This window comes from Capsicum annuum, chromosome 5, assembly GCF_002878395.1.
Source record: "Capsicum annuum cultivar UCD-10X-F1 chromosome 5, UCD10Xv1.1, whole genome shotgun sequence".
NCBI classification, from domain to species: Eukaryota; Viridiplantae; Streptophyta; class Magnoliopsida; order Solanales; family Solanaceae; genus Capsicum; species Capsicum annuum.
Window position 1 is genome coordinate 180,841,434 of NC_061115.1, and position 8,371 is coordinate 180,849,804.

Consider the following 8,371-nt stretch of genomic DNA (forward strand, 5'->3'; position numbering starts at 1 on the left):
TATGGGAAAAAGTGGATTAGTCTAAATTGGATTTTATTTATCCATATAGGAAGGAAAAAAGGTCCATAACCCAATAGTTCTCTTCCTCATGATTATATGGAGGAGATCGTCATCTCGGAGATCATGCAACAATCTTCAAACTTTCCTCTTGGCAAAGGTTTAGTCACCATATCGAAAACATTATCATCCGTATGAATCTTCTCATGTGCAAGCAACTTAGAATCCAACACATCTTGAATCCAATAATATCTCAAATCGAAGTGTTTAGACCGACCATGAAATGTCGAATTCTTGTCAAGATATATAGAACTTTGATTGTCGCAATAAAGTACATACCTCTCTTGAACACAACCAAGTTCCCCTAAGAATCTCTTTATTTGAAGCAATTTTTACAAGCTTCAACGGCAGCAATGAACTCAGCTTTTGTAGTAGATAGAGTTACACATTTTTGAAATCTTGATTGTCAAGACACAGCTCTCCCTGCAAAAGTAATCAAATACCCTGAAGTAGACTTATGAGAATGAACATCACCAGCCATGTATGAATCAGTATAACCACAAAGAATAGACTTCCCAATACTAAACACAAACTCAGACTAGAAGTGCCATAAAGATATCTCATAATCCACTTCACAACATTCCAATGTTCTCATTCCAAATTAGAAAGAAAATGACTAGCAATACCAATAACATGAGCACAATGCATACATCAAACTACATATGCCTGAAGCATAAGGAAGTTTCTTCATATCTCCCTTCTCATCATCACTGGAAGGACACTGCTTTGTGCTCAATTTGAAGTGCATAGCTAAAGATGTACTGACAACCTTAGCCTTGTTTATGTTGAACATTCTAAGTACTTTCTGAATGTTCTTCTCTTGTGGTAACCACAACTTCTTGTCCTTTCTGTTATGGATAATCTGCATACGAAGAATCTGTCTTGCTAGTCCTAATGTCTTTTATAGAAAAAGACTTACTCAACTCTTCATTCAAGTTCTAAATCCTACAACATTATGACCAACAAAAAACATCTCATCAACATAAAGCAACACAATAGTAAAGTCATCATCGTAGAATTTTTGCACAAAAACACAATGGTCAGAAGAATTTTTCTTGAAGTCCTGCTGACTCATAAATAAACCAAACTTTCAGTACTACTTCCTGGGAGCTTGTTTCAAATGATACAAGCTCTTCTTTAGTTTACAAACGTAATTCTCTTTTTCTTTGACTTCAAAATCTTTTGGTTGCTCCATATAAATTTCTTCATCTAAGTCACTATAGAGAAAAGCTGTTTTAACATCAATTTGCTCAAGGTCTAAATCTAGACCTACAGCTAGACCTAGAACCACACGAATGAATGACATTTTTACAACTAGAGAGAATATCTCATCAAAATCAACTCTTTTTTTTCTGGTTAAATCCCTCACAATTAATCTAGCCTTATACTGTGGAATTAGGTCACCATATTCATGTCTCTCCCAAAAAATTCATCTATTTTTCAAAGCTTTTCTGTCTTTAGATAGCTTAATTAAATCAAAAGTATGATTATCATGCAAAGATTTAATCTCATCCTCCATAGAATCAAACTACTTTTATTTTTCTTCAATTTTAATGGCCTCATCAAGAGTATCAGGTTTCCCCCCGTAAGTCAAAAGTACATACTCATTGGGAGAATAACGAGATGAAGGTATTTTTTCTCTAGTAGATCGTCTGAGAGACTTCTCTAAAGCATCAATAACTGGTTGCTAATAAACCACATCAATTTGCACTAGAGCATTAACAACATCATGCTAGTATTCTGAGCATAATCGTCATCTTTATTATCAACTTGATTTTCATCATCATGAAGATTTTCTTCAGGAACAATAGTCAAAGGAGCTGGATCAACATTAACTAGGCTCTCACTACTCTGAGAATCAACCTTCTCAGATTTGTCAAAGTCTTCAATTGTGTGGTCTTTAAAGAACACAACATCATGACTTCTAACAAGTTTCTTCTCAACTAGATCATAGAAATAATATCAAAATTCATCTTGATCATAACCAATAAAGATACACTCTTTAGTTTTAACATCCAGCTTTGACCTCTCATCTTTAGAAACAAGCACAAAAACTTTACACCTAAAGACTAAGATAATCATAAGAAATATTTTTAACAGACCAAACTCTGTCAGGGATATCACCATCCAAAGAAACACTAGGCAATAAATTGATAACATAAGCAGTAATATTAAGTGCTTTTATCCAAAAAAAAATCTGACAACTTAGCATCTGGAAGCATACATCTAACTCTTTCAATTAAAGTTTTGTTCATTCTTTCTGCTAAAACCTTTACCGAGGAGTCGTTGAAGGATTTTTCGATGCCAAATACGTTGCTCTCTATAATATCTATCAAAAGGACCAATATATTCACCATCATTATCTAAGTGGATACATTTCAATTTCTTCTCTGTCTGTTTCTCAATAAGGGCTTGAAAATCCTTGAACACATCAAGTACTTGATCTTTAAAATTCAAAGAAAATATCCTAAGTTTGAGAGTATGGTTATCAATAAAAGTCACAAAGTAAAATACACCACTATAAGACCTTACTTTAAAAGGACCACACAAATCAGAATGTGCAACTCTAGCAAATCAAGCTTTCTTGAAAGCTGATGACTGTGAAAATAAACTCTTTTTTGTTTATCGACTAAGTAATGAATACATTTATTCAACTTTGCTTGTTTCACTTCATAAAATAATTTTTTCTTATCCAATCTATCAGTCCCCTTCTCACTCATATGACTCAGCCTTTTATGCCATAACTCTGATAAAGTATCATTTTTCACCAAGTTTACTAAGCCTCTATAAGTAGAGACTTGAAATATGTAAAAGTTAGACAACTTGTCACCACGAGCCACAACTATTGAACCTCCAGTAAGATTTCACTGGCCAGTACTAAGGGTGTTAATATAACCCTCTCCATCAAGCTTTCTTATAGAAATCAAATTCAGGCAAACATTTAGAGCATGCTTGATATTATTGAGAACTAATTTGAAACCATTGTTACTTTCCAAACAAACAGTGGCAATGCCAAGTACCTCAACCTCATCATTATTATTCATTTTCAAAATTCTAAAATTACCTAGAGTATAAGAACAAAATAATTCCTTTTTTGGCGTAACATGAGAAGGAGCACCAGAATCCACAAACCAGCTAAACTCATTACGAACAAGATTAGTGATACTCTCACCACAAGCAATAATAATATCATCATTAGCAATAACAACAACAAGATTTCATCATTGTTTTCTTTCTTTTATCGTCTCATATCTCTCTTATGCTTGTGACAATATTTTATGATATGCCCATTTTTTTTTGCAATAGTCACATGTAATATTTTTAAATTTGTACTACGACTTGCTTCTACTTTTATCTTTTTTCATTCGAACCTCTGAACTTATTTCTCCCCTCTCTTCAGTAACCGAAACTTTAGAGTGTGAAGATGATATCTAAGATCTTTTTCTCATCTTTTCATTTAAGACATCACTCTTAGCATATTCTATAGTTACAATACCAGTTGGAGAAAAATTAGTCAAAGAAACATGAAGAGTTTCCCAAGAGTTTGGTAGAGTATTAAGAAGCCAAAGTCTTTGAATTTCTTTATCAAACTTTACTCCCATTTAGGACATCTGATCAAGGAAATCCTGAAAATTATTTATATGATCTGAAATAGGACTGGCCTTCTTATACGTGATATTCATCAATAGCTTCAGAAAGAAAAAGTTGTTATTGCAGTCTTTGAAGCATAAAGTGTCTCAAGCTTATCCCATAAACTTTGGCATGTGTCTCATTCACAATATAGTTGGCATGTGTCTCATTCACAATATAGTTTCTAACATTATCTTCAATCCATATCCTGATATATCCACAAATCTATAAGTGCTTAAATTTTTAATCCTCAACTGTCATGGACTGATGTTTATTAGACACAAACACAAAAAAATATATTTTCTTGACAAATAGAAGATATTTCATCTTACCTTTTCAAGTACGGTAATTACTACCATTCAAACAAACCATCTTACTCATATTTTTCTCCATTATTCAAATCAACAATCAACACCAACTAATGCTCTGATGCATTTTTATTGGGAAAGGCAAAAGCACTATCAAAGTGCATGACAGGTAGCAGCGAAAGAATACCCAAGTCTAAACTTTTTTTTTTCAATTTGAACCAAGAGAAAACAAACAAACCCAATCTCAATGATGATAAGGAACCAAAAAATCAACCAAACTAATACGACAAGTCAAGAACAAAGCCAATCATCCGAGACATCAAATTTGAGTGACAAATCCATCAATTTGAAGAGTAAAAAATTACGAGATCAAAACCTCCATTATAATCACCAAGATTTACAATAATATTCATTAAAATTATCATCAAATAAATGTCACACAATGAACAATAATACATAAACCACATCACCAAAAACTATAGAAATAAAGAAGAAAAATTACTGAGAATGCAACTACTATTCACGAATAAAAAATAAAAGTTATAGGTCACCAAATCCAACCCCATCAATTTTTAATCAAAGATTGAGATAAGAAATAAGCTTTCAAAAAATCAGCTCAATTGAACAAGAAACAAAGCAAAAATCATAATTTGAAGTTGGCTAATATGGCTGAAATTTCAGTGCAAAAAAATCTACACTCTTTCTCTATATTTGGCTGCTGAAAACTCTTTTGTGGATGGTGAATTAAGACTTGAAAAGGACTATATATATGCCCCATATTAATGGGCTTATGGATAAAAATGAGTTGGTCCAAATTGAACTTTATTTATCCCATAAGAAGAAAAAATGACTCATAACCCAACATATCCTACATTCAAAAAATATGCTATTCATGATAAATAAATCATGAGAAAATTTAGGAGAGAAAAACTAAAAAATACACAAATTTTACTCAAAATTTTGATAAATAATAAGATCACAATTTTTATTCATTTTATATATATTACAATTTATTTTCTTTGAGAATTTTTTTTGCAAACAATTGTACAAAAAGCCTTGGACAGATCAATATCATCCCTACATATAGTTTACTGTTGTTATTTTGGGTACAAAATTTGTATTTTTAATAAGAACTTCAAACACAAATTCAAACAACTTATGAACAATCAAAATGGAGTTCAAACTATTCTCTAAAAAATAAAAAAAACCATCAAGAAAGAGATGAAGAAATAAGAGAGTCAAATCATTCACCAAACTTACGGTGTGTGTTTAAGAAAATTATTTCTCTCAATTACCCAAGTTTGATCAAATATATCTTCCCATGATAAGATGATTCATTTTAGCAAATAGTGATAACTCAAATTAATTTTTCAAACTAAGAACTCACTCAATGATTTGTAAATCACACTTGGGTTTTTTAAGAAGAAGAGGGTGTTCTTACTTTAAAATTTAGTTTCAATATCTGAGGAAAAATCAGTTATTTATCGCTAAAAGATGTTGCTTGTGAAAAAAAATAATGGTTCATTAAAAGGTGCAACTTTTTGAAATGTCGTGACGATCTGCAGACTCCACTTGCGACCGCAAATGAAGATTTGCGTCCACAGGCCGCATTTTTATCCAAATAAAAAGTTTTTGTTCTGACCTGCGCTATCATCTGCGTCTGCAGATCGTCGGGTGTGTGTGCAGGTCCCTTTTCTATTTTCAAATAGTTTCCCGAAGGGTCGCATCCTTTCAAGGTGGATATATTGCAACATGGGTCTGCACATGCTTAGGAGCATTCGCAAATGAAGATAATTTTCCTATAAAAATTTTAATTTGAAAATCTTTAAGTCTGAAGATTCAAATGAATTTTATCTAAAAAGATAATCTTTCGATTGATCACTTTTCAAATCCAAAGTCGAGTGAGCAAGGATGACGATGACGCTAGGCTTGCCTTCTTCTTGTCTCACTATCCACATGGGAATGCTTCTAAATTTAAGCATAAAAAGTTTCTTTCTTCCACTAATGTGGAAGAATATTTCTTCCAAAAAGTGAATATACATTTTCACTTTCCCTCAGTTTTTCCTTCCTACATTTTCCATTCACATTTCATCACATAGAACCCAACATTCACTTTATCTAAAACTCTTCCAAGATTTTGTATAATGTAATTTTAAGATATGTTCTCTAGTATTTGAATGAAAACACCTAATTCATGTGTATAGTTGAATGTTTACTACACAAGAAGGAGATCAAGAGCAACATCTTTATTTTCCTTGATCATCTCAAGAAATTTTGTTAAAAGTAATAACATTTTCAGTTTGTGTCTTCACGCTGCCATCAATATTCAATTTCAATTTTTCTGCACAAGGAGAAGATTAAACAATTAATTTAAGTTGTCTAGATATAGAATTCTATTGAGGAAATACACTAATAATTTCCCTAACATAGTCTCTAATATTTGAATATAAGTTCTATCAACGGTTATGTATTTTCAATTGAATTTCTAGTTCTTTTCGATTTTGGTATGCCACATAATTGAAAATATAATGGTAAGCCTACGAGGAGACTGACATGCATCACTAATAATATCGTCAATTCATTCAAGATAGAGTTAAAATTTATGAAATCAATCTCATTTTATGAAATGTAATTATTCAAAATATGTTTAGATTTAGGGCATGTCCTGATTAATAATTTATGATGAATCCTTCACATTATCACACCATCCACATTTCGATAAGTCAATTATCTTTTCATTAAATCTACGCTTATTTGACATAATTTAATTTATTATGTTAAACATGTCATATAATGTCTTTTTTCTTTTTTCGGGAGGCAAAATTTTCATTAATTAGTCCATCTACTATTATTTAGGATACTAAAAACATAATCATATGCAATATTATTTGTTAATTGAATACTAAATTTATCATTATCAATACCAATCCACATGATGGTATACACAAAGATAACATAATCATGAAAGAGAGATAAAATAGTAATTCTGTAAGATGGATCAAGAAAATAATCGACATAGAGATATCCCATAGTTCATCCCAATAATACATCAGAGACTTTAATAAATGTATCAATTTAATTACATCTAAATTGACTTTATAAATGAATTAATCATCACCATATCACCAATCAAGTCAGAAGTTGATCAATCTTTTGTAACTCAAATTTCATTTTATACGGTATGCCTGAAATTCTTATCTTTCAAAATACTTTTACAGAAATATGATGAATTTTACTTAGGTAACCATTTGAATAAAGGTCGATTTTGAAAGTACTTGCTCCTAAGTCCTAATCATATTAGTCATAAGATCATTGAGTTCAGACCAATTTAAATTTAAATGTTATCAACACCGTCAAGTCAAATTTATTTCTTTACACTTATGAATGCCCAAGCCACTGTTTTGGGCTAAAAAAGAAAATGTCCCAATTAGCGAGGAATACTTTTATTTTATTTTTTGTATCACTTAACAAAAATTTCATTTTAAGTTGGTCCATTTTCAAAAAAATGTTAATAAGAAGATAATTTTTAAATATTACATATGTGAATTTGTTAAGGAAGCTCCATTAACGGAAGCCTTGAGAAGGAGAAGAAGAAGGAAGAGAGAAACTGGAAATGAAACTACTATTTCATTTGAATCAAAACTCGGAAAACTGAATATTATAAAAATGAATTCCTTCTGAATATCTTATTACTACTACTTCATTTTATACACATAACTAACTGCTCTTATCATGCCTAGTCATAAAATTTTTCAGCTGTCTAACAACCTCATGATTAACCTTCTAACTAACTAACTAACTACATCACTTAAATTACTTAGTGCTTGTATCATTCATAGCTCAACACTCCCCCTCAAGTTGCGGACTGAAAATATTTTTCATTCCCAGCTTGCAAAGTAAGATGTCATGTTGTGGTTTGTATCAGCCTTTAGTTAACAAATCTGCTTGCTGCTCCTTTGTACCTATGTGTTGTGTTTGAATCCAACCATTAATAATTTTTTTCCTGACTAAGTTTCAATCTATATCAAAATGCTTGGTTATCTCATGAAATATTGGATGTCCTGCAATCTGAATAGCAGCTTTGCTGTCATAGAATAATTGAACTGGTAGATGTAGTACAACTCCCAGTTCCTTGAATAACCCTTTTAACCATAGTATCTTAGTCATTGTTGTGGCCATGCTTCTGAACTCAACTTCTACAGAATTTCTTGACACAGTCCCTTGTTTCTTTGATTTCCAGGAAATAACAGCTTCTCCAAACTTGATTACATATCCTGTTACAATCTTTTGGTTTCTACACATGTACCCCAATCAGAATCACAGTAGGCTACTAGTTTTAAACATCTTCCACTAGGCATGAACAAACCAAGACAGTT